Consider the following 9,288-nt stretch of genomic DNA (forward strand, 5'->3'; position numbering starts at 1 on the left):
CACTCTAATTAAAATGAGTTTTAAATGACTGCAGAATGCTTTATCTAAAGCTTATTGCACAAGTTTTAGTTGAAGTGCCTTGCATGGAGGATTAATACATGTGATGCTGTGGTGACACAGCAGCATTCTAATTAGAACACAGAGGAGATTGAATTAATTAAGTCTGCTCCAATGCATTTTAATCAGAACACATCAGACCACATGTATAGGCAGCCCCTATGGCTTTCCTGACCACATCAAGCACCTGGTCTGATATACCTTCTAGCTGTTTTTCAACTGTTTTAAGGCCTTTGAAAGGGACTACAAAGTCTTTATAGAGCATCAATCCTGCAGGAGATTTTTTTAACCATTCACAATCACAAGAAGTAGACCCACCTTTTTTCAGTGACATGTAAGTGCAAAAAAAATTGATTACTGTAATACTCCACCTAGACTCACTTAACTACCTTTAGCATCATCTTTTATATGTTGTTAGTAACATTAACATCTTCCTTAGTTTCATATTTTTAAACATGTACTTGTATCCTGAACATGAGATAACAAATACTCTAAAGCCTGTATCTAATGCCATGTTGAGATATTTTTCTAGCAATCCAGGGAGTCAGCCAATTGCTTAATTTTTCACCCTTATTCACAATATACACACAGGCTAGCTACTCCCCTCTTGCAATCTATATCACTACTATCCCTATCTAGTGTATATATATTATTATTCCCTTTTCTATACCTTTCTTTGGTTTTTTCCTTAGCACATAAAATGTCCTGGATACAACTATTTTTACTGCAACTTTGTAACAAACTTCTTTAAGCCAGTAATTAGCTGAGATGTGGAAATCTTTTTCACATCAGTAGCACCCATGTGGTTGCTGCATGGGCTGGATTTTCCTATGCATATTTAATAACCATGCATTGCTAATTCCTTGTTAACTGTTGCATGCAATTATATTGCACCTTTGGTGCAGTTTCTATACCTATTTCAATTCTGACAGCCAATTTAAAAGTGAGACACTCTTAATAGTCAAACCTATAATTTATAATTTCATTAAGTAGTCCAAATACATATCTGTCTGTGAGGGCTTGAGTCCAACCTTAAAATCAGAATGTTCTGACAATTTCCTTAATCCTGTTGCAAAAGAGGAAATAAATTTGCTTTGAATTGGTGCTGGAGCCACCCACTTCATTGTGCCTGACCATCTTCCAGGCTCTGAGTGCCTCCCTAGGAGCACCTCATGCCTGGCTGACCCCCTTCCTGGAGCACACCCACAAGCCTGGGGGTACCATTCCCATCACCCAGGGGTCTGGACTGTTTCTAGGCTCTGTACTCCCTTGGGTACACAGGCCTTGTAGTCCTTGAGAACACTCGACCCACTGCAAGAACCTGGGGTGCTTCCCTTATTCTGAAGCACAAATAGTGGTCTCCCTTACTCAGCCGGACCAAGGGGACCCCAAAGCATAATCTAGACCCTCTCCCAATAAGTCTCCCATGATAGGTACAGAGGAGAACTTTATTGATTACAAGAATTAGGTATGGCATAGGGTACAGGGTAGAGCAATATAAGAGAAATACCTTAGAGCAAACAGGGTGGCTAGGTAGCCTTTGATAATGCAGCTGTATTACTGCAAACTATGTAGCTAGTTAGATCTCAAGTTGCTTTCTCACAGGTATCATCCAGAGGCTGATCGAGCTTTCCTCTGGAAGAGGCAGTTCATAGTGTGTCCATGTGTTTCAAGAGAGATAGCTGCTGAGGTTCAGCTATTATCAGTGTCTTCATTATGGCTGCCCCCTTCCTCCTGGGCAGTCTTGGCTTATATTGACGTTCTGACATCATCTACCTGATCCAAGAAAAGCCAGAAAATTTTGGCTGCTAGACAACCAATTTGAAATGCATCACTGGTTACTGGGCAGAGGGACAGTGGCTCTGCCTCCCCTCCCTGTCAGGAGGTCATTCCTAAGACAATAGGGAGCTAAATCCCCCATCCTTTTACCTGCCTTCTGTCATGTAGCCCAGTTTGACTGACAGGTCTGGAGACAACGGAGGAGCAAGAAAGTGGGGAACAAAACCTGCTTAAGAGGTTTGGGTGGTGGACAGAACATGAACTTTTCTGCTATTATCAAAAGCCTGGGTGCCAAATGTTCTTAGATAGGATAATTATCTCTTTAAAAAAATTGCTTGCTTGTTTCTTGGGAGTGATCAAACTGCTTAGTAAACAACATGATTCTCCTTCTTCAAACTCAGCAATGCAGCTACAGGTTTCTGTGGGGAAATCTCATAAATTTCAAAAGCTTATTTCATTCTTTCTATCTGCATAGGCCAGTCTCCCAGGGCACAAACATCAATTGCCCCAGTATAGGTAGCCTTATGTCTCCATTCTGGCATGAAAATCAGCTTCCTCACTTAAAACATGTGCCCAGTTTTGGATGGCTAATTTCTATATAATATTATTTCTAATGGGGAGAACAATCACTTTTCATGTCACACCATTCTAAATACAGGACCAACTTACATACCATTCTTATTACCGACCTTCACTTTTATATAAACACTTGCTATGAGTCCCAACTAAGTTCTGTGCCCTATTCATTTGTCAAGAAATTTCTAAGAAAGAAACTGTAAACTTATTAAGGTAGGGACTAAGCAAAGAAGAACGATGGGGGCGGAGAAGTATTTTTATCCCAGTTGTATAGATGGAGAACTTAAGCAGAGGGATTCAATGACTTTGAAGAAGTCTGTAGCAAAGCTAAGAAAAGGATCCGGATCTTTCCAGCCTAAGTTAAGAGTTTTATCCAAAGGTTTTCCTGCTAGCACCTCTTTGGAAGGCTCCATTTAGTTTTACCTGTATTATTTGGTAACTTTCTGCTACCAAGGTATCTGGCCCCCCTTAATTCCATGTTGATATTGCTGGAGAGAAGAAGAAGAAAGTCTTAAAGTACACATTTTTCCTTAAGCCTCAATCCATGAGATGAGATCCAAAATCACATCAGGGTTTTCTCACTTCCTCCACACTACACTTTTTACCCCCAAACTTTCTTGATCTCAACTGATTTAACCTTTGTAGCAGATTTGCCTTTTGAGCTCTGGATGAGTCCTAGGCCTGAGATTCTGCAATTCCAACTGGTGGAGCCCAAAGAGCTCCAGAGCTGACTGTCCTTGTAACCCTGCCTGAGCTTTGACAGTGCGTGGAGATTATATATACATGTATGTATGTATGTATGTATGTATGTATGTATGGTGGCAGGCCCCTCTCACAGCAATCTTGCCTTACCACCCTATACCTTCCACTGATGGACAAGGCACACCCCTGGGTATACCAAGGCTATGCCTCAAACAGTGCCTTCTAGATCCTACAGCTCAAAACTTGTACCTGCCCCTAGTCACTTTAGGATTTCTGTTTCTTGTGTAGTTGCCACAAGTTTCTGCACTCCTTGTCAGATCCTTTAAACTGTGTTCTAAACCTCGTAATTTGTTTCCAACTAGTGTTTTATTTAAACAACAGCCAGAGATTACAGTACTATTGTTAAAAGCCACTACATCTGCCTAAAGGCCAATTGTTGGGCCTTTTTGCTGGTGGACTTCAGAGTAAATGGGAAAGTGAAATCTGCTCACTGCCAGACCAGATCTAAGGTGTGGGCTTGTTAGCCACCAAGCCTCCTAAGCTACTGTCTGAACTGGCAGAATAAAGTACAGAACTATAAAAGCATAACCTCGGTCCTGTTGCATATCTGCAACTTTGCACTTTCATACAGACTTCATGTAACCTCTTTGCAGCAGCCAAGGAATGCATACAAGTAAACCTGAAGGACACTTCTCAAAGCTGACCACTGTGCAGCACCTGAGAAGGCTTAAATAACACCTACAGCTATTTTGCAGATGCTAATCACAGTGGATATATTCACCAGAAATAATTAATGTTCTCTGTATCTTTATTTCACTGCACATAAGAGCTATATAGTTACCACAGTGACCATTTTCCCCCTTTAATTACCTTGAAAAATATTTACCATCCATGCTCACCCCCAATATTCATTTTCCTCCTACTCTTACAATTTTCTCACTGTTGTGAAAGCATTATCAGATGATCCAGCCAGTTATAGTTCTTCTTGACCTTCAGTTTGCCTCCTCTGTTGGGACACAGTTTAATTTAACTATATGAAAGAAATTTATAGAAATTTGTAGAAAGAGTTGTTATTAAAACCAGCAAGTTAATTTTTGCCTAAATTAATATTCATTATTGTACCCCAGACAGAGTTTTAAGTCTCTTCCACTAACTCTACAAGTGAAAAAACTGTTTTCCAAAGCCTTGTTTAGAAGAAATGGATAGTAATGTTTTTAGTTTAAATTTCAGTGCCTTAGGAATCCAGTGCTATGTAAATCAAAAGCTACATTTGCAAATAAAGTATTATTCATGAAGAGGAGATCAGTGACTTGTATATTTTTTTTTATGCAACTGTCTATCAACTGAAGCTTTTAGTTTTTTGCTGAAGTATCAGTCAGCATACACAGCTAAGCCAGAAGTAATTCTGTAGAGATCCTAGTTCTTTAATGAGGATAAGCAACAGGGATTTTTGTTAGGTTTTATCTAATCCTTTTTATCTTGTATCTAATCATATTACAGAATAGCCTTTTTGTGAACATTATAACGCATCTTTAGTGACTACAATTTTGTTTTCACTGTCATTTCAGCTAATACAGACAAATGAATTAGTTCGGTCTTTTTCCCAGAAAAACTACTGTTATACAAACTAAATAGCAACATCAGGTCATTTGTAGCATGGCTCATATTGTCTACAACAATTTTGTTGCCTTGTGTGCAAGAAAAAAAAGCAGTTTTCTGTTTAAATAGAACATTGTGACTACAATTTAGATTTCATCATTATACCTTACCTTTGGCTGATACTTTTATTTGGCCTAAAGTCATGCTACACAGCAAAAAATCTAAACCTACCCAAGTCTGATAAATCAAGTTACTAGGCAAAATAACTTTACCCTCAGTCAGTCCATTAACAATGGCATTGTACAGCGCTGATAGGAGAAAGCCTGTTAACTTTGAGGAGCAGTATACCTAGCCTTATCTCAGCAAGATTTTGGATTTTGTCAGACACATTTTAATAGAGGCATCCTTTACAAATCAGATACGTGAAAAAGTTAATGTTTCAGCTATGAATAAACTAATGCTAATTATAAAAGATAATCAATAGATTGAATGATTGTTCAAAAGCCTGTTTATTTTGACTACTAAGCCTAGTTACATGATTTGGATTTTTCTACAGTTCTCAGATGGAAAATACATCCATTACTTAGAATAAAAGACAGTTTGGGATGAAGCAAAAGAGAGAAACTATTACTCTTTCCCCCTGTCACTCTCCTTCCCTAATAGCTTTTAAGTAGTTTAGGCCTATTATCCCATTCAAACCTGCCTTTGTTGGCCAGACTTTTTTCTTCATTGTCTCCTTAGTTTGCCCTTCATCCTCCTCCAGTTTTACCTCTCAATTTCTCTTCCACCACAGTAAAGCTTAATGGAGAAGTAGTTAGACTGTTTCCAGGTGTTGCTGAATACTATAACCAGGCTGTGGGATGAAGCAACAGATTCACTTTACAGTGCAGCTGCTAGATTTTCTCAGAGCCACTTTGAAAGGAAATCACTGCTTCCCCATACAGCCTCTGCCATGGCAATCAGAAATACCTGGAAACATGGCTGCTCCTCAATTAATCTTTACTGTGATGAGAAAAAGCTCCAATAACTAGAACTTTAGGAGATTTGCAATTTATTTTCCAGATCGTTTAACTCTAGCATATTCCAAGTTAAATACCATGGCCTGAAAAGAAACATGTGATGCCATATGAATGTATCCAAACTTTAGCTAGGCATCACAACTGCTTTTTAATGTTAACATGCCATGGCATTAAGGAAAATAGACCCTTGTATCCTGTTTGTGTAGATTTCTATTGTTTACTTCTGAAAGAGACAGTCTTAGAGGTGGTGGCATTGACACTGTTGATGCCAAACCAGCAAAATAACAGGCAATGGTTTGGACTGCCTGATCACATTTCAGTGACAAAGTATGTGCATTTCCCATTCACTTCTTGGAAACAGATGCCTCATTTTGAACATAAAATTGTCAAATCATAGAAATGGTAAAGAAGAATTTTCTTCTTGGGAGGGAATCGCACAATTCGATACCAGGCCTTGAGAGCCAATGTCCTTTAGTAGGGTTGCAGGTTTAGAGCAACTACTTCTGCAACTTTCTGGTTCCTAATTAGTGTAGTGGGATGATGCTGAGGAAATATCACTATGCTTTGGTAAGGGCAGATGTCCAGACTTTTTTTCTTCTGTTCCCTGTTGAGATTAAGCTACTTGCTGGCATGGCACTAATGCTAAGTATTCATGGAGTACCTCTGAGGATTGATAGCAGAGACATAATTGAAGTACATGCTGTGAAACTATTACAAAAGAAAACATCAGCAGCAATTCTTCCATCTCTAATTGCCTTTCTGTATCTTTCACTGTAAGTTGTGCTTTACTGCATTTCAGCTGTAGATGTCTCTTCAAAACCACAGCAGGTCACTATGTGATTGTCATATTAACATCAAACCGATCTAATTAAAGCAGTAGAGCCCAAGTTGTTCACTTTTCCCTCTTGACTTGTGTATATTTTTCAACATTCATGGCACCACTTTCAGTGCTCCAAAAAGAGTAACCCAAACACGGGATGTTCCATATCTTGAAAAGTGTGGGTTGATTTGGACAACTGTTATGTTAAAGTATATGGTTTTGGCATGGACAAATACAATACTTAGACATCTAAATACACTTTAAATGCCAGAAGTCTAGAGGTATGGGCCACTTTAGACCAATTTAAATTTCTTGGAATATTTCAAAAGCAGACCAGAAAAATTTTGTACTATTTTGAGCCACTCTTCCTTGAACCAAATGCTATGTGCAGACAGCATTGTATGCCTAGTGTCTCATCATTCCTTCAGGCATCCCACACTCTGTTGTTACTCACACCTGAAAGTTCATGGGGGGCAATGGGCTGCTCTAGGATGCAACTAGAACTCTACCACCCAAAGATCTATGGCAGGGGTTGGCAATGTTTGTAGGCAGAATGCCAAAAACACCCCAACCTTGACTTGTAAGATGTTGGCATGCCAGGGGCAGCTGGTGGGGGATCCTTGAGGGGCCTGATCCTTGTTGTGGCAGCACAGCATTGGCTGCCTCCTCACCCCCTGCCCAGAGATTCATGTGCACCTGCCACTGGCAGCAAGCCAGGCCAAGACTCCAGGGACCCTGGTGGAGTTGCTTGCAGCCCCTCTGTCACCTGCTGTGAGCAGCCTAAGCTCCATGGCAGGTAGCAGGGACCTGCCCAGGCCAGCTGTGGTAAGCAACCACGAGGCTTCAAGGAGCTGCACCAGAGTCCATGGAGCCCTGTTCTGGCTTATTGCTGGTGGTGGGTGCATGTACACCTCAGAGTGGATGGCAATGAAGAGGCCACTACAAGGACTGTACCCCTCACAGATCTCTTGCCATCTGCCCTGAAGTGTACACGCACTTACCACCAGCAATGAGCAAGGCTGGGGCTCTGTGGACCCTGGTGCAACTGCTTGCAGCCTTCTGGCTTTCTGCCACAGCTGCCCTGCACTCTAGGAAGGTGCCTGCTGCCCACCATGGAGCCCAGGCTGCTCACAGTATGTGGTGGGAAGGCTACAAGCAACTGCACTAGTGTCCGCAAAGTCTCAGGCTGATTCGTTGCCAGAGGCAGGTGCATGCACACCTCAGAGAAGATGGCAGAGGAGCTGCAAGGGGCCAGATTCTTGTTGTCTCAATGCAGCCCATCCTTTTCCCTACCACCTGCCCCAAGGTGCGTATGCCAAGCAAAACACTTCTTTGTGCCACACCGGCATGTGTGCCAAGGGTTGCTGACCTCTGATCTATGGTCTACAGAAACCATGATTTTCACATTGATGGGGAAGCAGGAAGCTTCTTTGCCAGTTTATCTTCCCTGCTAGGGATCCTGGACAGGGATACCAAGCTTATTTGGGGTGGGAGGTAGTTAAGTTCAGGGGAGGATGGGGTTTTGTGGCCTTCTGCTTGCATTGGGTTGTGACTGTAACAGTAAGCACCTGTTAATTGCTAGGTAGTGGCAGTGGGAAAACAGAGCCATTGCACAATGGCCACTTATTTGAACAGAATACTTGTCAATTCTAAGCTCATTAAATGTTAATTGTTCTCTACCCTCTGTGCTGCACTTCTGCAGCCAGCTCTGCCCCAAAGCTTCCATCCTATACACATAGGTTGGAAAAGCTGAGTTCTTGGGAGGGTGTGGGGGGGGGATAGCATTCAGCTCCCTGGGAGATATGTGGAGGGGACCAAAGATCCCCAAACACCTGGCAACCCCCCACCCCCACTCCAACACCCTAATCTTGGCCTTCTTTCCCAAATAGGGGAATCCTGGGGAAAACCCTAAGATTTTGGGGGCAGTGACATGGTGAAAAACTTGGGAAGGCGTGATGGTCTGGATACTTGACACCCCTCTGGGCTAGGGACAGAAATTACACATAAACCAGTATAAATGATTGGAAACTGGTTCAAATCTGTAACACAACAGTTCTGTGCACATAAATTGCTTTTGAAATGGCCCAAATGAGTTTAAAATAAACCTGGATGAATGTAGTATCAGACTTTACTGATTTGGGTTAAATTATTTTTTTGAACCTCTGTCCCATATCCCCTCCAGATTCAAGTTACCTCACAATCCCTCAGCATACCAGGATGCTTTGCACCTCCCCCTCAAGCCACCCCCTTGCAGGGTGGGTGGGCTAGCTTTTTCCCAAGCTGTCTTCTCCAGCTGAGCTGGAAAGCATGTTCTAGTGCTCACTCATCCCCAGCCCTGATGGTGCCCCTCACTACTCCCACAACAGCCCCCCCACCCTACTCATGCCTCTTGCTGCCCACCCACAGCCCCTGACCCCCAGCCCTGCTGGAGGGACCCCCAGCTGCCAGGGCTATGGGGCCAAGGACCCAAGTCTGCAGCTCCCTGCCCCCAACAGCAGGCAGCTACAGCAGCCACAGCAGAAGAAGTACGAGCTGGATTCCCCACTGCTGCTGCCTGCTCAGGTGGGGGCAGGGCCAGCCCCTGGCTCCCCCTCAGTTCTGCCCGTGCCCCCAAACCATGACTTGCAACCCCCCAGTCATGCCAAAGGGGCCTCCAGCCCTCTGCAAGCCCCACTTATTTCACAGCCTCTAGGAGGTATCCAGCCCACCAATTACTACCCCATGGTCCTAGTCCAT

Source organism: Gavialis gangeticus, unplaced genomic scaffold, assembly GCF_001723915.1.
Source record: "Gavialis gangeticus isolate Ggan-Ray unplaced genomic scaffold, GavGan_comp1, whole genome shotgun sequence".
NCBI lineage: Eukaryota > Metazoa > Chordata > Crocodylia > Gavialidae > Gavialis > Gavialis gangeticus.